The sequence below is a fragment of the Rhinatrema bivittatum genome, chromosome 8 (genome assembly GCF_901001135.1).
Source record: "Rhinatrema bivittatum chromosome 8, aRhiBiv1.1, whole genome shotgun sequence".
NCBI lineage: Eukaryota > Metazoa > Chordata > Amphibia > Gymnophiona > Rhinatrematidae > Rhinatrema > Rhinatrema bivittatum.
This window is the reverse complement of record NC_042622.1, coordinates 86,207,606-86,234,175: the sequence shown is the minus strand read 5'-3', so window position 1 is coordinate 86,234,175 and position 26,570 is coordinate 86,207,606. Positions and strand designations below refer to the sequence as shown.

The following is a 26,570-nucleotide window of genomic DNA, read 5'->3' as shown; positions in this document are numbered from 1 at the left end:
ACAGGATCTCAAACACACATGCTTGCTCATTCACTCACTCTTCTCCCCCCCCCCCCCAACTAGCGGCAGCAGCATCCTCCACTTCTAACCCTAAAGGCAGCAGCAACTTCCTTCACTTTCAGCCCTTGCGGAGAAAGGAGTCCCATCGGTCATGGGGGTTGATGACGTTCTTTGTTTTTCTCCGAGCCGCGCAGCTCATTCCTCAGGCCGCGCCTCTCTTCTTTTCTTCGGGCTGATGCTGCCTGCACTAGCATGGTCTCTTCTTCCCGCACATGCACCCACTGCTCACCACTTCCTCTTCTGGGCTGCGGGGGGATAGGGGGGCGCGGGAAGAAGAGAGCATGCTGGTGCCGCTGACTCCAGCTGTCTTGCCTCGTTCCGCCCGGGCTATCAGCATTTTAAGCCTGGGCGGAGGACCTATTTTGCTCGGGAGAGGGAACAGCTGGGTCAGTGGGGGATGGGAAGTGTGACAACACACCGGTTGAGAACCACTGGTGTAGAGGGTGTGGGTGCAGTGGAGGGACTTCAGGTTGAAGAGCTAGGAGGATCTTCATGAGCTGCAGATGGACTGGGCAAACTGGTAGACTAATGGTAAAACTGGTTATTCCATTGTTGCGTACATTATAAAATACCATGCCTTATGTGCATAAAAGCCGACTTACGAGGTGTAAAAGCATCAAATTAACGTGATTAAAATCTGCATGCATATCCTTTTAAAACTGGAAGTACAAATACACGGGTATATGATTTGTGCACACTTGTCTGGCTAATTTTCAATTTATTCTGCTAAGTAGCGCCTGTCCTGCTGCTTAGATAGACAAATTTGAACGTATTTGGATAAGTAGCGACGTTTATCTGGCTATATTCCGATTTATCTGGCTAATTCGCAGCAGGTCTACAAAGTGCTACTTGTCCGTCCTAAGTAGCGCTTTTCAGACTTATCTGGCTATGTACTGCTACTTAGCCAGATAAATTGGCATTTATCTGGATAAATCTGAACTTGTGCGGCTTGTGGTTTTTACATGTGCAAGCATGGGAGTTGCCAATTCCGGTCTTTGAGAGACACAAACAGGTCTGGTTTTTAGGATATCCACTATTAATATGCATTAAAGAGATTTGCATGCACTGTCTCCATTGTATGCAAATCTATCTCATGCATATTCATTGTAGATATCTTGCAAACCTGGCTGATTGGGGGTTCTTGAGGACCAGAGTTGGCCACCCCAGCATAGCCTTTCCGTGCTGGTTATAAAATACAGTAGCAACTTTGCGTGCGCCCAAATACACACATGAATGGGCGGACTTGAGCAGTTTTGAAAGTTATCCTCCCTGCTTTCAGGGCTTCATAGGTCCTTCCTTCACAGACCAGAAAGACTTAAGGCCCCAGAACTAGTGGCCGATATAAAAACCCTAAAAAAAAAACTTGCTGGGCAGACTGGATGGACCATTTGGGTCTTTATCTGCCATCATTTAGTATGTTACTGTTTTTCAGTGGTATAGCACTGGCCAGGTTCTCTCTACCATATTCTGTCAGTTTAACACCTGGAGCTCGGTTTGTGGACCGTGCCATCCCCAGGCTGAAGACAAATGCTGCTGCTTTTGACTCTTGAAGGGAGATGGTAACAGGACCTTGCCCTCTTTGGGCTTATCTGCATTAAGCAAATCCACTGCAAAGAGCTCTGTAGCAGGCAACCCTTGGTCTCAGGTGATGAAACTTTTTATATATTCCTCATACTGAGGAAAAAGCAAAGCTGCCGTCTTCTACTTTCCTTCCCTTTTTCCTGCTGACCTGTCTGGCCCCCATGTCTTTTCTCGTTTCTACACGTGATGGCAGGTCCCTCAGCGGGGTCTCTGCTCTTCACACTGGTTTGTCTATGTTGCTTTATTGTTCCCATTGAATTGGTTTGCTAACTGTCTGCATGTGTGATTATGAAGGGGCACCGAGTTTTCTTTGCTGTGTAAAATTGAAGTTTGAAGCCATTCCTTCCATGGAAATCTCAGAGCTAGCCCGGGGGGAGGGGGTCTGAGAAGAGCAGGTGGGCCTGTGCTGGGCAGGCTCCTCCAGCTGTCCCTTTCAGCGGGCTTCCTGCCTCGGTCTGCAGGGATTGCAGGATGTACGGAAGGAAGGCTTTAGAAAAGAAAGCTGTCTGTCTTTTTGCAGCATTTATCTTTCTTCTGCAGCCCGTTTCCCAGACGGGAGCCTGTGCTCCCTGTGCAGCTGCGTTCTCAGGGAGATGTAGCACAGGGGAACTCTCCTGGAAGTCTCGGGGAGAACTCAATTGTGATTCTTTCACTCTGCGTATTTAGCAGGATTTCAGCGACATTGGCACGAGAGCTCTGGAAAATGAACCACAGCTTCCCCAAGTGAACAATCAAACCCTGTGTGTATCTCATTCAAGGAGGTGAAGAGAAGTAAAGGAAGGCATTAGAATTGTGCTCCTCAGAGCTGGGCAAACTGAGGTACAGGAAGGTGGATTGGTGTGGTAAAGATAGGGATGTGATTCTTGTAGGAGCTTGGCGGTGGAGTTGCTGCTTGTGAGACAGAAAGGTGGCAGGTTCAGAACCCAAGATCCCCCTTAGGACTAGGGCCTTCAGATTCAAGCTCGCAATCCCAGGCTTTCATTACTGTGTGACTCAACGCACCCCCGAGATCAGCAGCTCCCTGCCATTTATCGGACCTTGGAGTTCTGTAATTTGGGGATTTTTATGCGCGTGATGCAGAGCAAGACGCTTCTGAATCACTCTCCATCTCTCAGTTTGCTGCTACATTTTTTCCCTTTGCAAATAAGGTGAATAAGGTTTCTGGCCTAGAGGCCCTGACCATGTGTCAGTCGCCCGATGCTACTCAGGTCAGGAGCTGAGATTGAACTTCTCCGCCCCTCCAGCTTGACTTTTTGACATCCTCAGAAGTCTATTTTCGCTGACACAGAACAGCTGCCAGGGCAGTGTAGAACTGTGAAGAGATGTGGAAAATCAGAGGATTCTCGGGGCCTGTGCACCAGGTCTGGATGGTGAGTGCTCATCCTTTGTTCGTGTAATACCCAGTGTACCATTCTGATAATTCAGCTCCAGTCAGGAAGAGTGAGAGCCATGTGGAGTCACTCTACCAGAGATGACATCTGCTCACCCCTCGTGTCCTTCACTTGAAATGGTTTATAGGCAGTTAAAAAAGAGAAACTCAGGAATAAGAACAACACAGCACAAAATGGAGCCGATGTTGCTGTTTTGAAAGAAAACTCTGCTCTGCTGTTCCATGAGATTAGGAGGAATGATGCAGTGAGGGTGTTTCAAAGAGGGTGAGTGAGCTTTTTCTTTGTCATTATAACTAAAACATCCTCAGATTCCCAGCCAGGTGTGCATTGCATTTAATAATACCTGCAAGTGCAGCACATTGCATGCTCTCGTTTGCCATTTGTGCATTTAATAACCCATCAGCGCTGTAGTTGTACACTCGCTAATAATATCTGTGCGTTTAATAACCCATCAGCGCTGTTGCTGTATACAGTGCTCACAATATTTCTGCATCTAATAATCCATCAGCACTTCTGCTGTATATGTGCTGACAGTATCTGTGCATTTCACAATCCATCAGCACTGGATAATTATAAAGGTGGCTTGTGTGGCCAGTAGTTACTACCATAAGCTTGCTGGGCAGACTGGATGGACCTTTTCTGCCATCATTTCTGTGTTTCTATTTATGCATTTAATAATCCATCGTGCCTCTGCTGTACACATGCTAACAGCATCTGCACATTTAATAATCTGTTGGCGCTGCTGCTGTAAATTAATTAACAAAATCTGTGCATTTAATAACCCATCAGCACTGCTGTGAGTATACACGCATTAATAGCATCTGCACATTTAATAACCCACCAGTGCTACTTCTGTACATGCAATGTCAGTTGCTGCTGTACACATGCTAACGGTATCTGCGCGTTTAATAACCCATCAATGCTGCTGCTGTATACATGCATTTAATAACCCATCAGCACTACTGTGAGTATACACGCATTAATAGCATCTGCACATTTAATAACCCACCAGTGCTACTTCTGTACATGCAATGTCAGTTGCTGCTGTACACATGCTAACGGTATCTGCACGTTTAATAACCCATCAATGCTGCTGCTGTATACATGCATTTAATAACCCATCAGCACTGCTGTGAGTATACACGCATTAATAGCATCTGCACATTTAATAACCCACCAGTGCTACTTCTGTACATGCAATGTCAGTTGCTGCTGTACACATGCTAACGGTATCTGCACGTTTAATAACCCATCAATGCTGCTGCTGTATACATGCATTTAATAACCCATCAGCACTGCTGTGAGTATACACGCATTAATAGCATCTGCACATTTAATAACCCACCAGTGCTACTTCTGTACATGCAATGTCAGTTGCTGCTGTACACATGCTAACGGTATCTGCGCGTTTAATAACCCATCAATGCTGCTGCTGTATACATGCATTTAATAACCCATCAGCACTACTGTGAGTATACACGCATTAATAGCATCTGCACATTTAATAACCCACCAGTGCTACTTCTGTACATGCAATGTCAGTTGCTGCTGTACACATGCTAACGGTATCTGCGCATTTAATAATCCATCAGTGCTGCTGCTGTACACACGCTAACAGCATCTGCACATTTAATAACTTGTTGGTGCTGCCGCTATAAATGCATTAACAAAATCTGTATATTTAATAATCCATCAGCATTGCTGCTGTACACACACGCACAGTATCTGTGCCTTCAGTAACCAATCAGCATTACTGTTGTACACGCGCTAACAGTATCTGTGCATTTAATAATCCGTCAGCACTCCTGCATGTATACACTTTCTAACAGCATTTGCACGTTTAATATCCCATCAGCGCTACTGCTGTACACACACTGATAGTATCTGTGCGTTTAATAACATGTCAGAGCTGCTGTATACATGCTAATAGCATCTGGGCATTTAATAACCCATCAAAACTGCTGCTGTACATACACTAACAGCATCTGCATCTGTCAGTGCTGCTGCTGCTGCTATACACGCGTTAGCATCTATGCATTTAATAACCCGTTGGCGTGGCTGCTGTACACACACTAACAGCATCTGCACGTTTAATAACCCGTTGGCGCGGCTGCTGTACACACACTAACAGCATCTGCACGTTTAATAACCCGTTAGCGCTGCTGTTCTACATGCACTAACAATATCTGTGCATTTAATAACCCATCAGCGTTGCTGTTTTACGCATGCTCACAACATCTGCGCCTTTATTAATCCGTCAGCACTGCTGCTGTACACACACACACATACACTCTACACGTTTAATAACCCATTAGCGCTGCTGCTCTACACGGGCTAACAATATCTGCACCTTTAATAATCCGTCAGCACTGCTGCTGTGCGCACACACACAGCATCTGCATGTTTAATAACTGTTAGTGTTTTTTTACAATTTTATCAATTTCTTATTCAGTAAGAAGTTCAGTAAAATATTATTAATTTAAATCGCAGAGTAGCTGAGATTTGTTTTTATAGTAGAGCTATTAAGGATCTGTTTTAGGTGAAACGAATTCAGACTGTACCTCTGTTGTTGAGAAGAGGTGCCAGGGAGACGTGGGACCAGGAGCTGGTGACTTCAGGGACAGTTGCTTACGTGTAAAGTGAAGTTAGAATGACATGTCGACTATCTTGAATGTAGCGTGGTTTAAGAATTTTACAAAACTGTTATAAAGACACTCTGTATGGTTGAACTGCTGTAATTAAAAACAGGAAAATTATTTATGTGAAGAAAGAGTATTGTAAACAGTCTACTTAATCCTTCTGCATGCTGAGCTGCGCTGAATAGCTTAAGTATGTTTATAATTTTCACCCCACTCTCAGACTGATACAGTAAAGTGCGCTTATCTGCGTGCACTGTTTTACCCACTGTTGGAGCGCGTTTTGGAAGCTTGTGCACTGCCCCTTATACGATAAGGGGTTAGGCGCTCTCATCACATGCAAATGCATGTTGAGGAGGTTATTCGTTATTCGCCCGGGATACAGAAAAAAAATGTGCGCCCGATCCGCACATTTTATGCTCAGAAATTAGCACCTGCCCAAGGCCTGCTTTTCTGTACTTAATGTTGTGGCGATATTAAATCGGAGAAACCAAAAGGTTAAAAAATAAATTTAAAAAAAATGTGCCGGCGGGTCAGGTTAGGAAAACGGACGCTCAATTTTACGAACATCCGTTTTACTAACTCTTGGCTGTGCACAGCTTAGGAAAACAGACGCTCGTGAAACTGAGCGTCCGTTTTCCAAACCCGCTGACAGCCACCTCTCCTGGTCTTCCGCTGCTAAGGAGGCATTAGGGGTGCACTATTGCTCCTAGCTCCTCCTTTTCAGTGCGACCCCTCATTTAAAAACGGTATCGCTCGCACTTTACAGTATCGGCCTGAATGTAAGGACAAATGTAAAGCGAACAAAGTTCCAAACTGAAATCCCACCTCCCCCAGCCAACTCTCCCAGACTCTGTGTCCCATCAGATAAAGATTAGAAGTGATTGATAACTTGAGGATGAGCCCATGAAGTTGCTTGTATTCAATAGTAAACTTGAAAGAGACATTTCTGGACTTGGTGCCCGTACGCTCTTTGAATAAGGAGTTTGTTGAGGAGGCAACTGGCCAAAGGGATTGCTGCAGAGAATTTTCAGCTCCACAGTGGTCCCCGGCACTCTCTACTGGGCTGCGCTGCCATATCATTTCCTCCAGTTTTCCCATAATCTTCTTGTGTTTGGAATGTTCCGTTTACTGAACTGAGCTAGGCTGTTAAGGCTTTGTCCAAGGTGCCCAGCCAGAGTTCCTGCCCTGCCTTGCCCTTAGAGTAAAAGAGGACTGGTGGTAGAGTGGATACTACACTTTGCTTTGAATGTGTACAAGAATAGTTTTCTTTTATAGTATTAATAAAGAGCAGCAGACAAGCTGCAGGTGATTTTTTTTTTTTACTGCACTTGCATCAGATATTTGGGCCTCACTTTTGAGTGCTGTCCTGCCTTCCTCAGGTTGCTGCATGATCAGATTGGGGACTCTGACTTTTCAACTCTGAGTTTTGTGATCAGTGGAACACAGTTGCACATTGCAGTCCAGAAAGAGGGCTACTACCAGAAAAAAACCTGTACTAGGCCCCTTCTTGTTGGATTGCATTCCATGCAATCCAAAATATAGTCTGTCACTAATTAAAATGCTCATTTTATATTGTTATTGGCATTCTTTAAGCAGCTCCCCTGAAATTCCCTTAAACCCCTGAATGCTGTCAAGTATCTTGCAAACCATGGCTGTGATTGGTCCACCGTGGCTATGAGATCATAAATGACATCACACAGCATTAATCAGTCAGGTTCCATTCTGTCTGGGCTCGACCTCTCCCAGGATCAGCGGAATTACAGCTGCCGAAACCATTACAATTCTAGCATTGAATTGAGAGAGGGTGGGGTACTGCTGCTTTCATGAAACTTAATACAGTACAGGAGAGTCAGATTTTCTTGTGAATAATCATTCTGGTGGCCTTGTAGATAATTTCATTAGGGGTGTTCACAGGAAAATGTTTTATTAGTTGCTTTTCTTTTCTTGTTCATTTTGTTACGTACTTGTATTCGTGTACACACAAAATTGATTTTAGGCACATTCATACAGTGTTATGCACATAAAGAATTTATGCTCATAAAGTACTGAAATAAAACGTATTCACATCCCTACATTTCATTGCCTAATTCTGTTGGCCTCAGACAGCCTTTGCTGTATCGGTCTTCAAGGAGCTGCGACAAGAATCCCTCAGTATAATTTGGCTTTGATGCATGTGAAACCCAATTGAATACTCGTAAAAAGTTTGTTGTCCGCCAGTCTCGAAAGGTTTGATGCTGTGTCTAAAGTTAATGCAGTCATCTTATTCCTGCTGCCAAGAAATCCCAGGCCTGTGCTAAAACTTAGTTAGTATTTCCTCTGGGCCTTTCTCTTTGTAATTAGCTTCTTGGTTTTTCCTCCACACCAGGGCTGCAGGCTTTTCAAACCGGACTGATTAGATGTTAGATTCTGCTAGGCAGCCAAACTCAAGGGCTGTGGTTTTCACCCTGGATTTCATCACCTGCCTGAGGGTGCAGACTTTAGTGCATCTTCCATAGTTTAAACTTTGGCAGATGCATCTTGGGGAGGGATGAGCTGAGTGATTGCATCAGATAGCCCCCTCCCTTTCTCTTCTGGGATGCCAGCTCACCAGGTGTATTTATTTAAAGCCTTCTTAGCTCCTATCTCAGAGCATTACCGCCTGAAAAGCCAGATGTACTAAACATTTTTCCCCATAGACACAAAATGAGGCTGGAACCTTTGATGGTAAATGAATGATGGAAAGTGGACGTAATGCATCAGGAGACTTGGGTTATTTTTCTGATTGGGTTTATGTATTAGTGTGTGAATCCTCAGGGTTTATGCACACTTTGATACACACATGCTGCCCGTTTTCAGAAGTGTTCACCCATGTTACCTTGCCGCAAGGCTTTTTTGGAAAGAGGACACGTGAAATGTGCATGGAAGCTGCAGCAGCAGCTGTCTGAAAGCAGCAGCAACCTACTTTTCACCCCATTCTCAGACTGATACAGTAAAGTGCGCTTATCTGCGTGCACTGTTTTACCACTGTTGGAGCGCGTTTTGGAAGCTTGTGCACTGCCCCTTATACGATAAGGGATTAGGCGCATCCAAATCGCACATCCAAACCCCCCCCCCCCCCAAAACTAATAGCTCTCATCACATGCAAATGCATGTTGAGGAGGTTATTCGTTATTCGCCCGGGATACAGAAAAGAAATGTTGTGGCTGCCTGAAAGAAGCGGCATCCGTGCTGGGGAAGAGATATCATTTGTGTTTCTTCTGCCTACCACAGAGTTTCAGCCTGCAGATCTGGAGGTTAGATGTACTCGGCTTTCCCAATCTGAGCAAGAATGCAGCTGCAGTGGGGACAGTGGCACCCCCAGCTCAGACTGCTTCCTGTGGAGAAGGAGCATTGGTAATCTGCTTCACCATGAATCCTCTCCTCACACCATGGGATGGGATCCTTGGTGCAGGCTGTGGAAGGAGTGCTGGGTACTGAACACTGGCTCTTACAAGTCTTCCTAGCACAGATTAACAGCATTGCTTTGATTTTGCTGCTAATAACATGAAAGAATTGGCTGTTTTAGATTTTAAATCTGAAGTTTGCCTATTGATTTGACTGGCGCTCTTCCCATTTAGAGCTTGCTGAAGTGACTGCCCCTAGAGGGTGTCATGATATCGAGGTGTTTGGTGGATTCTTAGGGGCAACAGTGATAGTGACGGAACTGTAGCACCAGGCTAGACTCAGATGCACAAACAGAATATGTCTTTATTATGCAGTTTGTATGGTTCACCAGAGGTGGCAGTAGAGAGTGGATTAAATAGCAACAGTCTGTGAGCCTCGGTGGAGGAGACCCGTCCCACAATGGTGGTGTAAGGTCCCGATGCAGATATCCAGTGAGGCGCTGTAGGAGAGACAGACTGGCAGATGTTATTACACACTTCCTTGTAGCTGAGTAGAGAGAGAGGATAGGTAGCAACAGTCTGTGATCCTCGGCAGAGGAGTCCCATTCCACAATGGTGGTGTAGGGCCCAATGCAGGTAGACAAGAAGAAGCAGTACATGAAAGACTGGGAGAAATAGTACTCATTCTCTGTAGCTGATAGGTGATGTTCCAGCAGGTAGAAGAATAGGTAGCAGGCACTAGGATAGACACACAGGCCCTCGAGGAGCGAGTACCTGGATTCAGGATAGGCACCTGGAAATAAGCAAAGAGCCTCCGAGGAGCAGCTACCCAGGTTAGTAGAACCCCGGAGGGTAAGAAAGCTTCCAGAAGCAGCAGAGCAGCTTTAGACCGGAATGAATCCAATCCATTGCTAACTCGGTAAGAGTCAGCAAATGGGTAACCTTTTGAAGTAGGAAGCAGTGACGTCACTCGAGGGGCGCCAACACTGCTACAAGACGTGAGGCATGCGCGCGGTCTAGGAGGCCTCAGGTCAAATTGGCGGGACGCCGCACCAGAGCCGCTCCAGGGAAGCCAGAGGGCGCGGCAAGGAGACGCTACGGACGCCATTCTCCCGAGGCTTGTGGAGAAGGCTGAAATAGAGGTGAGGCAAGTCGGGCAAAGCCGTCTGAGACCGGAAGCAACAGAGGGTGAAGTCCAACATCACTACCGTCTACCTACTTAGGGGCATTCTGCGGACAATGATGCATGGTACATTTTACCTAAACCTAAAGAAAAACCCATGATGCCTGTTGACTGTGCCCTTCTTGAAGATCAGAGATATAATACTTTAGTGGTCTTAAGTAGAATTACAGATGGTAGTATGTAACAGAGTGCCTCTATTTTCTCCTTTAAACTTGTGCAGGACCAGGCTGGATGCCTGGTTGATTTTAAATCCCACAGAGCGAGAGAGCTCTGTGGGTGGGACCCTGCTGGGCAGGGAGAGTCCTGAGGGTAGGACCAGCTGGGGATGGATAGGTTTAGGAGCCCAGCTGGGATCAGGAGACACCTACATCTCCAGGAGAGGCAGCTCATGTAAAACACTTCTGACCAAATCAGAAGGGATTGGATGTACACTGTCCACAGGGAACACAGTCTACAACCCTGTGTGTAAGCTAAATACTTGTAAGGTAGGCAGTCCAATGTTATGTTGTTGTTTATATGAATAAAAGTGAATATTGCATAAGAAAAGACTGGAGTCAACATGGTTTACTGCTCCAGCCTCGAAACTTTGCTTGGCAATCCTCATATAGTATAAATTTTGGTTTTCCTAGCGTATAGGCAGATGGACTCAGGACCAATGGGTATAGTGTACTCCTGATAGCAGATGGGAGATGGAGTCAGATTTCAAAGCTGAGGTCAGCCTACATATACTCGTGCAGGAAGCTCAGCTCTTCAGTATTTCTCCGTCACCTAAGCAGATAGGGACACTTCCACACACTAGAATAGTGTTAGCAATTTTAAAACAAAGAAGAAAGAAAATTTACCTCAAGAAGACGAGCCCCGCTCTCCGGTGATACCTAAGGGTCCCTCCCCCAGTCGAGAATTCCTGAGGTGATTTCCGAGATCCCTTAGAGGCAAGCCTCGGTCCGGTAGCCGGCTCCTGGCGTGGACTTAGCCACCAGGGTGACTGAGAGGCAGCGAGTGTAGAATCGAGCACGGCGGTGACGGTAATCCCCTCTCCCCCTGTAGCCGGAGACCACCCGGCACGAGACCGGGAAACGCCAAGACCAAGTAAAGTAGAAACTTCTTTTAAGTCTCCGGTTTCCGAGTCTCGAATAGCCACACAGATCATCCCTTCCAGCGTCTGTTAAATCAGGTTGAGCAGCTCCGTCTGGGCTAGACCCTGATCCGGTGCGAGGGTCCACACACGTGGAGACCCTCCGGGAGCGTCGCCATCTTGTCCATGTGGTCATCGGCGCCATTTCCCCCCCCCCCCCCCCGACTGCCGTATTGTCCACACTGCCGTGCGCATAGTGGCCTGCACAAATAGGCCTGTGCGCACAGCAGTGCGCACATCGTAGCCAGACGCACAAATCAGTAGCCTGCGCGCACATCTTGTGCATCCCGCACGTACATCGTAGGCGCACCCTGAGTGCACAACTAAGCCTCCCGGCGCGCATACCAACACGCACAGACGAGTTTTGAGACACTCTACGCGCACAAACCATGGCACCGCCGGCCAAGAAGGCCAAGTGACAAGCCCTCTGCCCAGCCTGCCACCTGAGAGCTGCGCAATCTGAAGTGGCCTCCGCCCTATACCAGCAGTGCGAAGAGGCTCATGGGGAGCCAAAGCAAGGCCCTCCACATCCAGTAGAGGGATCAGGATCCACTAATGATAGTACCCCGGAACTTTGTATCTCCGACTCAGCGCCTACACAGGAAGGCACCTCAGGGGCTTCCACCATAACTCCACCTGGAATTAACATGGATCCAGGAACCTTTTCCTGGGTGGAATTCTTCAAAGGGCTACACACCTTTGTCCAGGTGCAATCACTACTGCCTGCGACCCAGTCCCAGTATCCACCAGAAGTACAAGACCTTCCAAGCACCTCTCGGACCTCTTGAAACGTGCCCCACCTAAGCAAGAGCCTCCAGACAGGGAATACAGAAACCTCAGGGGATGAGACTGTCTCCCTGCAGGAAGGAGAAATCTCTCCAGGGATGGATCCATACCAAACCATGCTGCGATTCTTCTCCAAAGATAAGTTACCAGCTCTCGTGTCCCAGATCCTGAAGGCGCTGGCCATTCCAGGCACAGATACCACAGCGGAACTAAAGTTGAACCCCGTCTTGGTATCCCTCTGTCAGGCCTCATGCTATTTCCCAATGTTGCAGGCCATGCAACAACTGATTGACCTGGAATGGAATGCCCCAGAGGCCAGCTCCGAAGGAGGACGGGCCTTAGAAGCCCTATACCCCCTGGAACCCACGACCAAGGAACTTCTACAGTTCCCAAAAGTGGACGCTATGGTCTGCACAATCTCAAAGCTCATGACCGTCCCCATCGAAGGATGAGCGGCACTCAAAGATGCCCAGGACAGACGTCAGGAAGCCATCCTTAAACAGTCCTTTGATATAGCAGCAATGACCCTGCAGATCGCTTCCTGCTGCGCTGTAGTGACATGTGCCTGCTTGCTCCTCTCCAGAGACACAACTACATTCAGTGAAACATTGGAACCGGCGATATCCTTCCTCACGGATGCGACCTCAGACCTAGTTCGCACCTCAGCCAGGGGCGTCGCCTTGGCAGTGGCAGCCAGAAGACAACTATGGCTCCGAAATTGGTCAGCCAACGTGACCTCCAAAACAAACCTCATGAGAATGCCTTTTAAAGGATCTCTTGTTTGGAAGCGAATTGGAAAAGTTAGCCAACAAATGGGGCGAATCTCAAGTACCTCGTCTACCAGAGGACAGGAACAAAAGAAATCAGCACTTCTCCCCCCCCCCCGAAGAAACAAGGGCAGAGGAGCTCAGCGCTTTAGACCATACAAGAACACCCACTACTAAGCACCTTGCCCCGCAGGCAGGGCTCAGTCCTTTTGGAACAGACACAACAAAAGGGAACCAGGCTCAGGTACAGGCTCCGGCCGCACTCCACAATGAGAATCAGCAGACCCATCCACAGGAAGAAGTCATAGGGGCAGACTTACCCTCTTCTACCAAAGATGGGTCGAGATAACGTCGGACAAGTGGGTCCTAACCATCATTCGAGAGGGATACTCTCTGGATTTACACAGCATTCCTCCAGGCAAATTTGTAAGATCACCATGCCACTCCCACTCCAAGAGAACGGCAATGGAAACCACACTAGCAAGGCTACTCAGCCTAAAGGTGATAACCCTGGTGCCCACACATCAACAAAATACTGGTCACTATTCCATCTATTTTATCATTCCCAAGAAGGAATCCTGGATTTCAAGACAGTCAGCCGTTACCTGAGGGTACCACACTTCCGCATGGAAACCCTGCGCTCAGTCATAAGGGCAGTACAGCCAGGAGAATTCCTGACCTCTTTGGACCTATCCGAAGCCTATCTCCACATCCTGGTCCATCACGACCATCAGCGCTTTCTATGCTTTGCGATACTGGACCATCATTACCAGTTCCGGGCGCTACCCTTTAGATTAGCTACCGCCCCCAGAACCTTCACCAAGATCATGGTGGTAGTGGCCGCGACACTGAGAAAAGAATGGATCCTGGTACATCCCTACCTGGACGATTGGCTGATCAGGGCAAAATCTCCAGAGGAGAGTCACCGGGCGACTACCAGAGTCAAGAATCTGCTGCTGGAACTCGGGTGGGTTGTCAACACAGCCAAGAGCTGCCTACAGCCCACCCAGTCACTAGAGTACCTGGGAGTCTGGTTTGACACCAAATAGGACAAGGTCTTGCTCCCCCCTCTAAGGAGAAGGAAGCTTATGGGTCAGCTGCAAAAACTGTTGAACTATGCTCGCCCCAAGGTATGGGACTACCTCCAAGTTCTCGGTCTCATGACATCAAACCTGGAAGTCGTTCCATGGGCAAGGGCCCACATGTGCCCACTACAATGGTCCCTATTGTCACGATGGAACCCAACGTCCCAGAACTACTCGATTCACCTACAGCTACCAGCAGAGGTTCGGACCCAGCTCCAATGGTGGCTACAGGAAGACCACCTGAGCAAAGGAGTAAGCCTATCCCCACCGAACTGGATCTTGCTCACCACGGATGCGAGCCTGCAAGGGTGGGGAGCCCACTGTCAGGAGCTGACGGCCCAGGGACAATGGGACAAGGAAGAGGCGGGGTGGAACATAAACCGCCTGGAAGCTCGAGCAGTCAGACTAGCCTGCCTACGGTTCAGCCACAGACTCTGGGGAGAATCAGTCAGGATCATGTCTGACAACGCCATAACCGTTGCCTATATCAATCGCCAGGGAGGAACCAGAAGCCAGCAGGTGTCCCTGGAAATAGACCCCCTCATGGCATGGGCGGAACTATACCTGCAAGGGATTTCGGCATCCCACATCGTGGGAAAATAACAACGTCTCTTCGGATTACCTCAGCAGAGGGAGCCTAGACCCAGGGGAATGGACGCTGTCGACCACAGCCTTTCAATTGATAGTAAACCGCTGGGGACTCCCAGCCATGGACCTACTGGCAACCCGGTCCAACGCCCAAATTCCCAAGTTCTTCAGCCGCATATGAGAACTGCAATCCCGGAGAATCGACGCCCTCGTCCAGACCTGGCCACAGGAAGACCCACTGTATGCCTTCCCTCCATGGCCACTACTGGGCAGGATCATCCGCAAGATAGAACACCACAGGGGACTAGTGCTACTAGTGGCCCCGGATTGGCCAAGACGGCCATGGTATGCAGACATGCGAAGACTTCTTGCGGGGAACCTTCTGTGCCTACCTCCATACAGGGACCTCCTCCGGCAGGGTCCAATCCTCCACGAAGACCCGACTCTATTCTCTCTTACAGTCTGGCCCTTGAGAGGAACTGCATGAAGAAGAGCGGATTTTCTAAGGCAGTGATTGACACTCTGCTTCGAGCACGCAGGTTCTCTACATCACTGTCATACATACGGATATGGAGTGTATTCGAAGCCTGGTGTAAAGACCGCGAGATTCTCCCTCGGACAGGGAGAATCTCAAAATTCCCATGATCCTGGAATTCCTGCAGGACGGCTTGACGAAGGGGTTGTCCCTCAAAGTGCAAGTTGCCGCTCTGGCCTGCTTCAGAGCCGAAGTGGACGACATCAGACTATCAAACCATCCAGATGTCTCCTGCTTCCTGAAAGGGGTTAAACAACTCCAACCACCCCTAAAGTTGCCGGTACCCTTATGGAATCTCAATCTAGTATTAGACTTCCTAGCGGGACCTTCCTTCAGACCAACACACGGTCTGTCACTACATCTCCTGACCTCGAAGACTGCATTCTTGGTGGCAATATGTTCAGCCCGTCGAATCTCCGAACTTCAAGTGCTGTCCTGCAGGGAACCATTCCTCAGGTTCACACCTGGGGCCATACAGCTGAGCACTGTTCCCTCTCTGCCGAAAGTGGTTTCTCAGTTTCACCTGAACCAAACCATCTCGCTGTCATCTCCAGATAAACAGAAGCACGCGGAAGACTCACGCCGTCTTCGCCATCTAAATGTCAGCAGACTCCTAGACCGATACCTGGAAAGATCAGAACCTGTGCGAAAGACGGGACCACCTGTTCGTCCTTCACAGTGGGAAGAAGTAAGGGGAAGCGGCCTCGTGGGCAACTATAGCCCGCTGAATCAAAGAAGTAATCAAGGCAGCCTACGTAGAGGCAGGGAAGCCCCCACCTCTACAAGTCAAAGCCCATTCAGCAAGGGCCCAGGCAGTGTCCTGGGCAGAAACCAAGCTGCTGTCACCCACAGAGATCTCTCGAGTAGCGACGTGGTCCTCCATACACGCCTTCTCCAGGTTCTACCGCCTGGATGTCCAGGCCCAGGAGGACACAGCCTTTGCAAGGGCAGTATTAAGTGAGCCACGGGCAGCCTCCTGCCCTGTTCAGGAGTAGCTTTTGTATATCACATTGGTCCTGAGTCCATCTGGCCACACGCTAGGAAATGGAGAAATTACCGTATTTTTCGCTCCATAAGACGCACCTGACCATAAGATGCACCTAGGATTCAGAACGGGAAATTTAAAAAAAAAAAATAATGGTGTGCTAAACCGGCTCTGTTCCCGGGTGTCTTATGGAGCAAATTAGGGTAGGGCATAAAATGTTTTTTTTGTCCCCATTCCCCATCCCAGCCCTTTAAATTTAATTAACTACAACCCCCAACCCTCCTGACCCCCCCCCCAAAGACTTGCCAAAAGTCCCTGGTGGTCCAGCGGGGGTCCGGAGCGATCTCCTGCACTCGGGCCGTTGGCTGCCAGTATTCAAAATGGCGCCGATAGCCTTTGCCCTTACTATGTCACAGGGGCTACTGGTGCCATTGGTTGGCCCCTGTCACATGGTAGGAGCAATGGACGGCCGGTGCCATCTTGTGCTTGTGGTTTAAACATAACCCCCCAGAATCTCCAAAGAAACTTACGTTCAAACAACACAGGCCATTTAACAGTCCCCCCCCCCTCATCAGAAATGCTCACCTGACAGCAACTAAAGAGAGAGCATTTTCCATCGCCTGCCCCAAAATATGGAACTCCCTCCCAAAAGATTTGAGAACCCAACCTAACCTCAAAACATTCAAAAAGGATCTAAAAACATGGCTGTTCTACAAAGTCTACATTGACAATCAAGTATCACAACAGCCAAACACTCAACAGAATTACCAACCGAAACCACGCGAAAACAAGCCATCAACCAGCACCATTCAAACCCTTCTCATACAAAAATGATCTTAAGTCGGACTCTAAAAAAGAATATCTTTACGCTTAACTAATTTCCCCACCCTTGTAACCCTCCTTTCCCCTCTCTTTCTACTCACCCCTCTTTCTATCCCCTCTAATCCTTATCCACTCCGATCCCCTTTATCCGCTCATTTTCGAATATAATATGTTTCCTGTTATACCCTCAATTCGCATATGTTAAGATACTACCTTTTGAATCTTGTAAACCTTTGTGATGGTTTCACCGAACGAAGATATATAAAGCTCAAAAAATAAACAAATTAAATTAAATAATGATATAAACATACAATCCAAAAATTCCTAAGTACAAAAAACCTTTTAATAAATTTAAGCAATATTACAAAATTTAATACATTTTAACATTATTATAAAAAATCATGTAAATAATCATATAATTCAAAAAATTATACAAAAAAAGGCCCACACACACAGACCACAACAACGACATCCAAACCACTTCCATATTAAAACACCTCCTAAAAAAAATTCATCAGAAATACATATATATCCACAATTAGTACAAGCAATATTATTCCACACGTTTTTCTTCCAAAGTAATCAATCCACACGTTGTTTTTCCATAGTAATCAATTTCTTGGTCGACAAAGAACCATGGGTCATGGATCAACTACATTAATATCTCAAATCACACATTGTGTGTCGGTTCAAGTCCAAAAATACTCAGAGGAATGTGAATTATAAAATCAGTCATCACATTGAAGATTGGGTAGCGACAAAAGCACCCTTATTGTCAAAATTCATATTAACTATCATCGTATGAAATATTCAAACAGCAACAGAAACACCCAACATGTTGCGCCTATAGCTTTTTCAAGGATATAATCACTGTGTCACAAGCACTAAATCTCCGACGAATGTCCTAATCCAGAATTTCACCGCCCTCCTTGATCACCTCCAGTGTTTTCACTACTAATATATAAAAACACTAAATATAGCTCTAATAGCTAAGATATACATAACAGCAAAATACAAAAGCCAAAACGTACCAAATTCACACATCATCATTTGAAAGGTCAATGCAATCAAACACACATTTTTTTAAACATGTCTCTATCCAATCATCATGTCCCCCATGCTTGACATCGCTCATAATCAACTTTATCAACTAAGAAAAAATTCAAAGAAAGACAAACCACTCAATTTTATTATTTAAACAGTGTGGGTGTAAAGAACCCAACTTATGTAGCCAACATTGTTCTAATTATAAAAGAAAATGCTCCATATCATGCCTTTGAGTCCTAATAATTTGTTGTATAAGAAAAAAACATAAAGAATCTATAGGATGGTTCTGCTCCACCCAATGCTGAGTTAAAGGTGCCTCTATTCTTTTATTTCTTATAGTGCTGCAGTGTTCTGTAATGCGTGTTTTTACCTTGATTGCAATCATTCCAACATAAATAAGATCACATGGATAAAGAATTACATATACTACATATTCTGAATCACAAGTAGTAACTGATTTAAGCGAAAGATCTTAACTGAAGGCAGATATTTAAACTGTTAAACGGTGAGAGATAAAGGACAAACTACAATGTCCACAATTGTGGTGCCCTCCCATTGTATTACCCTGCCTTTGGATGGAGAATTGAGATGAAACTAACCAATCCTTTATATTGCATGCACGTTTGAAAGCAAATAATGGGAGTTGTTCAAAACCAGAGTATTCCTGCAAGAGAGGCTAGAATTTCTTAATAATCCCCACCACTTTAGGAGTAAGTACAGTGTAAGGCAAATATTTGATTATGATCTATGGATTGTGGAGGATTAAATAAATCCTAATGCACATATTGAGCCCATTTCTGAGCTTGTTTTGCCACTACTGCTGGATACCCACGATTCAGAATCACCTGCACATATCAACTGCATTCAAATTAAAATCCTCCACCAAGAACAAATTCTGAAAATGCAAGAGATTATTCCGATCTGTTGGCTTCCTAAGCATAAAAATTTCAAAATATCCCGTAGAGAATTTACCCATATCTAAAAAAGATACACGTTCCAGATCGATATAAGTAAATTTTAGATTGGGGGTCACAAGAATTCAGATACGAAAATTCTAAAGAAAGTTTTCTCTCAACCCACCCCAACTAAAAACATGTCATCTATATAATGTAACCAAGTATAAACATGAGGCCAAAATGCAGAAGAATATACATACTGCTCTTCTAAAAATGACACATATAAACAAGCAATGTTGGGGCCATTGTGGCCCCCATTGCAATGCCTCTAATTTGCTTATAATAAGCCCCATCGAATTTAAAATAATTCTCGGTGCTAAACATACAAGTTGAGGAAGAAACGCAGTAGGAATCCTAATCTGTGCAATTCGTTGTGCCAAAAATGTTCAATGATAGTAAGAACCTCTCATTGAGAAATATTTGAATTTAGAGATCTCTATATCCAAAGTGATTAACCAAATATCTTCACTAGAAATAGTAATACTTTGTAATAACTGAATAAAGTGAGTGGAATCCTGAACATAAGATTTATTCAAAGTGACATATGATTTTAAACATACATCAAATTTAAAAAGGGGCTCAAATATCGAACCCAAAACTGAAACAATTGGTCTCCCTAGGGGAGACAGACTCTTGTGTATTTTAGGCAATACATAAAAACAAGGAACCAGAGGATTATCTTCAATGAGAAAGCCAACTTCTTTGTTCGTAATAAAGCCATCTGCAAATGCTGTCAGCACTAGTATAGAAACCCTTACTCTCAAAGAGGTGTAGGATCTTCATCTAATTTGGCATAATACAACTCATTATCCAATTGCTAATATACCTCCTGCAAATAAGCACTTCTGTTCATAATCATTTTGTCCACTGTCATTTGCCAAATCTTGTAAAGCTGTATGTTCATCCCGAGATAAATTCAAGGACCAATACTGTTGCGAAGACTCAAAAATGCTGACTTTTTTCCTCAATCAAACGCTCAAATGCTAAAAGTAGGGGATCACCTGACCCAGGGGGGACACCATGTAGATTTTTTTCCCAACCACAGATGGATCACCATCACCTCCAACCAGCTTATCATGAAAGAAGACGAAACAAGAATGTAAAACAAAACAAGAATGTACAATTGCATGAAATGAAACAAGAATGTACGCAAGGTAAATTAATCATGTGCTGCAGTGGGGACAAAAGACAACCTTCTACTCAACACAGAAGCTTCAGATGCAGAAATAGGTCAGGAGAACAAATTAATGAAAGAACCAAAATTTTGTACACCTACTGGAATCGAGTCCATACAGATACAGGGTTCCGAGGTCTCGAGCATTGTCCATTCCCTGTGGATTCCACGTGCCTCTCTGAGCATGTGCAGTACCTAAAAAAAAAAAGAGCATGACTCAAATCCTTTCCAGAGGAATCATCTGATGATGATGAAGAAGCGAAAGAATGGTCTTTCTTTGTTTTGAGTCACGATTCCCTGACATACAAGGATACACATAACCTTGTTTTCATCTCTCTTAAATTTTTTCAGTGTAGCTTGTTTCAATTCATTACAAAATATATCCAAGGAACGATTTAGATCTGATAATTTAAGTTGAAGATCTGATTTCAAATCCATACACTTGTCCGTATCTTTTTAATTTCTACCACAGATGATTGTGTGGTTTCAATGATTAATATCATTATATCCATCTCACATTTATTAAGGATGGCATTCTAACAAGACACACACGCCTCATTCTCCAAAAATAAATAAGGTTCCTTAATTACTCTTAAATCCCGAGGAATCCTCTTAACTCTCAGATGCTCAATGAGGGTAGAAGCATGTAAATCAGAATGGATCATCTGTTTATTCAACTTTGTTAAATTGTTCCATTGGACACCTCTGTCACCCATTTCATTAGTAGTGAATATTGGGGTAAAATCTAACCAAGATGTGATCGTAGAATCAGCATAACTAAACACAATGAATATGCATGAAATAGATGTGCATGCACTCCCTCCATGATATGCAGATCTGTCTCATGTATATTAATTGTGGATATCCCAAAAATCTGACCTATTTGTGGCTCTCGAGGACAGGTCTTGGCCACCCTTATCTTACAGTTTTCGTGAAGCCTTATGTAGCTACACATCTCTGCTCACTGGATCAGAATTTTACTTGTTGTGCCATCTTTTAAGGATTTTAGGCTACAGGCAATGCGAAGTAGAGCCTTCTCTATTGCAGGCCCAGTATTGTGGAATTCACTTCAAAATGATTTATGGGGAGAGGCTGACTATATGAATTTTAGAAAGAGAGTTAAAGAACTTTCTACAATTTCTTTTGAATCTTCTGGTTGTTAGTTTTTTGGAGTGTCCCTTTGCTTTTGTATTTTTTTTTTGAAAAGGTAAATAACTGAGACCCTCCCCTCTCTCCTCCCCCACCTAAGCTCCCTTTCTAACTTCCAATATAACAGAGATGTAAGTCATTTGTATTTATTTCTAAACCTTATATTCCACAGGTTCCAGGACTGCTGTTCAAGCAGATAACAAATCTGCATTCATAAAGAGTCTCCATAATTGACATATACAAACTAAAACACAAATTAATACATCAGTGATAGAAATAATTTTCTGTCATTAAGCATGGTGAATCAGCTGTTATATGTGGGTGATGTCATCTGGTGGCACCAAACACTCTTCTCTCCAATAGTAGAGCTTTGAGCTGTACTGAGTGTGTGTGAGAATTCTTGCATAAGTGTTGCCCCATGAGCCTCCTCAGTCATTTTTTATTCAAGCATAAGCACGGAAGTGTACTCTTTCCTGAAATTTTTCTCTAAATTATTTTAAATTTTTCATTGCTTGCATCAGTTTTTTGTTGTCTCACTGCCTCAGCAGCACCACAAAAACACTTTTCAGTGCTAATTAAAAAGAAAAAAATATATACCATCGTTTCTTCTCCTTCTCTGTGGCCTTGCCTCATCAAGATGTTGCAGATTTTATTTTATTTTATTTAATACTTTTTTATACCGACATTCATGAACTAATCATATCATATCGGTTTACATAGAACCGGGGTATAATAAACAGTAAACAACCATGGCTAAAGTAAACATGCAGCGATGAAGGTTACAATGAACAGGGGAGACAAAACTGGGAATAAAATGCAGCTAGAAGTGGACAGAAAACTCAAAAGCCAAAACAAAATAAATACATTGTGTGATATAGCGCGAAATGGATGGCCGGGCTAAGTATGAGAATTAGGGTGGTCTAGGTTGTGGGAAAGGCTTGTTGAAGCAGCCACATTTTGAGTTTTTTCTTGAAAGTCAACCAACAAGGTTCCAGTCTAAGATGAAACAGCGGGGTATTTGTGGTCATGACCATTTGTACTCTGCTATATCTACCTGGGTTTGAGTATAACAAGCAGAATTGTTATGCTTGTAGATGGATGTCCCTGTGATCACAACCAATGTTTCCTCTTCTTTTTGACAGGCTATGTGTGCAAAAATGTTTTTCGTGCAACTTTTTATAAGCTGAGCTAACATTTGTGCACTAGGAGCCAAGTGTGATTGAGCAAGAATAGTCCAAAAATTTCAGATTTCAAATGTTTTTTATTTAACTGTTTTAATGAAAATAATTCTCCATTACATAAATGATCATGAAGCAAGAATAGGGGAATTTTGCTGTTGCTGCAAAATGTAATTAATTCTATATGGCTAGACACATTGTGAAGTAACACAAAACCCTGCAGAAAAGACGCTGAAAATCTATATAGCAAAACTATCATAATGTAACAGTAGTAATGCCAAGGAGTCAAAAAACAATAACCTATCTGTGAAAAAGCAGCACTGTAAATATTACTCTGGGTCCCAGAATACCAATACACCACCTACTGGGGAAACGAAACAAACCCAATAGTATAGATCTCTACACAGACACTACACACTAGCAGAATCTATCACCTTGGTCATATGTGCAGAACAGAGTCAGACCCTCACCAAATATATAATAAAGGATCACAATTTAGAACCAGCAATATACAGACAAACATTAAAATGGAAACCCCAAGAAGCCAGACTTCGTCTACAGTGAAAAGATGGAAAAACAGAATCATCACCATTCCACAAAACAAAATCAAGAAAGATAAATCCTCAATTATAATAGAACAATCATACTAATAAAAGTAATATACATTTTTTAAGTAACACTTTATTGTTAATAAGAAAAGAAGATCTCTACGAGGTACAAGAAACATATACATTTTTTAAAATTTGCCAAGCACCAATAAAATATTTCAAAACAGCTGACACATCAAGTAACACCCAATAATTCCAACTAATAAGGATTTAAAAATCACCGGCTGACCATACCTGGGATCATTTGATTTCCAGTCACCCTGAGATTGTCAAGGATTAGAAGGCTAGGGTAAGCACGGAAATTTTAGCCTCTCTCTCCCTCACACACGCATGTACATTTTCTCTGTCTCACATACACATACATTCTCTCATATACAACCACACCCCACATCTTCTCTCTCACAGACACACATACACAGGCTCTCAGACCCTCTTCCCTCCCCCACCACACACACACACACACACACACACACACACACACACAGGTTCTTACTCCCACAGATTTTCTCATACACACAGACTCTCACTCTCATTGGCTTCCTCATATACAGACATAACATGCACTCACTTTCACTGGCTCCCTCAGACACCCCCCCCAGTATGCTATCATTCATTCGCACACACAGACCCCCAGGCAGGTTCCTATTCATTCTCACATACACACACAGAGATCCCCAGACAGGCTCCCATGCATTCTCATGCATATACACATATTCCCAGGCATCTCTCATTCATTTTCACATCCCCCTGCAGGCAGGCTCCCATTCATTCTCACCCACATACACACAGGCCACAAGGTAGGCTCCCATTCACACACACACACACACACACACACACACACACACACACACACACACACACACACACACACACACAGAACCTGGGCAGGCTATACTCAAGGCAGGCTTCCTTCTTTCTTTTGCCAGCAGGCAGTATTGCAGCCTCTCACTCTTTTGCTGCTGCTGTTACTACTGCTGTGGGCCTATTGGGGAGGAGCCTATCATTGCTACAGAAGCCCATTGTGTTGCTGCTCCTCTGGGCAGGCCCTGTAGTATTAAAAATTTGTTGGGGTAGCATTTCCTTTATGCTGATATAGTGCATTGCAAGATCAACATAGAGAAAGCGATACTGACGTGAGTTTTTAATACTGCATGTCCAGCACAGACAACAAGATGGGCTGAATTCTCTGCTGCTGGTGGTCATTATATGCATCCTCTTATTTCTTCAGCCACTGGTAGGATGAGGTTCAGCGGTGGCTGCACAGGCCTCTCCATTTTTTTTGGCCGCCAGGAAAGGAGGTTGTGCACACACTGTTCTGCTGTGTGCCTGGGGTCCAGAGTCTTTGTGTGTGCACACATTTTAGATGGAACAGCGATCACAATGCTCCAAGGTAGGGGTGGGCAATTCCAGTCCTCAAGGACTGCAAACCAGTCAGGTTTTCAGGATATCCCTAATGAATATGCATGAAATAGATTTGCATATAACTGAGGCAGAGTGCATGCACATCTCTCTCATGCATATTCATTAGGGATATCTTGAAAACCTGACTGGTTTTTGTGGCCCTTGAGGACCAGAATTGCCCACTCTTGCTCCAGGGCTCACTGCTTTGAGAAGCATAAATCTCTAGGGAGCCACAGCAGATCCTCCTTCTGCAGTGCAGCTTTGATTGCCTCGCTGGGAAAAAACCAAAGCAGCAACTTGTCTAAGTCTCCCCCATTAGCACAGGCCGAAGCTGCAGGGTCGAGTTTCTGCATTCACCCTGCTTCGAATAAGAAGCACCACTAGTTGCTGGAGCCTGCATCGAAGAAACATGAGCTTTTGAAGCATGGCATCTTGGCACCGGCGCCATTAATGCAACCAGCATCTGTGCCATTGGCGCAGGGTGCATCGAAGTATGCAGTGCAATCTGCACTGAGGTGCTCAATGTAGGCACCAATGCATTGCCTCAATCAACGAATGTTTCATTGGCAGACTGGATGCATGATGCATTGAAGTGCTCTTAGTTCATTGAAAAGATGGGATTGGCCCTGGGTGTCCATGTTTGTAAAGACAAAGACCCATATTCTGAGCTTCACGGCCTTCTACAGATCTGTGATACTCCGTCAGAACCATTAGCTTTACCTGTCCATGCTATTCTTAGTGCTTTGCAGATGAAAATATGGGAAACCTCTTTTTCTGCCATGCCAACTGTGAGAAAATTGGACCAGGTTCAACAGTCTCTGGGATTTGGTATTGTGCAATTACCGCACCATTCAGTGGTAGTCAAATCTGCAATGAAGAAAGCTAAAAAGATGCAGATTCATTCCAGTTCACCACTGGTTTCTAGACCAGTTTGGCAAGACTGTATTCCATGCTGACTGCACAAATTACTATTCATCAGTTTTACATGATGTGTATGTACATGACTGTAGGCAAAGGTTGAAGCCTTTCCTTCAACCAGAGAAGGTTCTGTGACCTATCCTCAGCCTTTTTTGAATGCAGAAGAAAAAATGTGTCATCTTTGTTTGGTCTACGAAGCTTTTGATTTAGTTTCTAGAACCTCATCATCATCCATTGGCACACACTATATGGCATGGTTTAGGGTCAGCAGTATTTGAGAGGACATGAATGAGAAAATAGCAGACCTCCCCTGTCTCAGAGATAACCTTTTTGGAGAAAAACTGAGGAAGACCATGGTACAGATAAAAGACCAGAATGTAGCTGTACAATCTCTCTCAACTAGTCTCAAGCAGCCATCTGCATCACAACGCGCTTTCTATCATTACAAGCGTGCTTATTTTCACCAACGTCTCTTCCAGACCTATCAGCAGTACCATCCTCAACCTTTTCCAGTTCAACATTAGCAGCTTCTTTCCACCAGGTCTAGACAAAGAGAATGTAGATATAAAAAAATAGGCTCAACCAGCCCACTCTAACCCAAAGCCCAGTTTTTGATCTCTTCACACAATCCAAATCCCTCTGTTTCAATCAGGTGCAGAATCCAGCTTTTTGAAGATAAGTGGTGCCTTATCATCAAGGACCCCTAGGTTCTACAAATAGTGTGCTCTGGGTACCAGTTGCATTTCTTTCGACTACTGCTTCTCCCACAATGTTCTGTGCTTCGGCCAGATCCGTTCCATTTTCTGCAACTACGCCTGGAAGTTCAGGCAATAGGCGATAGAACCTCTACCAGTGTCCCAACATATGCAAGGGTTTTACTTCTGGTACTTGTGGACAATTTTGGATCTGTTGCATCTGAACAAGTACCTACTTTGAGAAATTCAAAATGAACTCCATCAGCAAAATTCTTCTGTACATTCAGAAGGATGAATGGATGTGTGCATTGGACCTCAAGGACGTTTACTTGCACATACTCATCCACTGTTCGCATTGGTGTTACCTTCCCTTCAAGGTGGATTCTACCCATTACCAGTACAGAGTGTTCCCCTTCAGCCGTCCTGAGAGTCTTCACCAAATGCCTAGTGATGATAGCAGCATATCTGCGACACCAGGTGATCCAAGTCTTCCCTTATCTAGACGATTGATTTATCACAGCATGA

The 26,570-nt window shown here is 44.8% G+C and overlaps 1 protein-coding gene across 3 annotated transcripts in view; it reads left to right on the top strand.

Moving 5' to 3' along the window:
• Window positions 1–26,570, top strand: part of RAPGEF1 (Rap guanine nucleotide exchange factor 1) — a 193,428-nt gene that overhangs the window by 19,347 nt on the left and 147,511 nt on the right. The gene's annotated exons all lie outside the window — the stretch shown is intronic.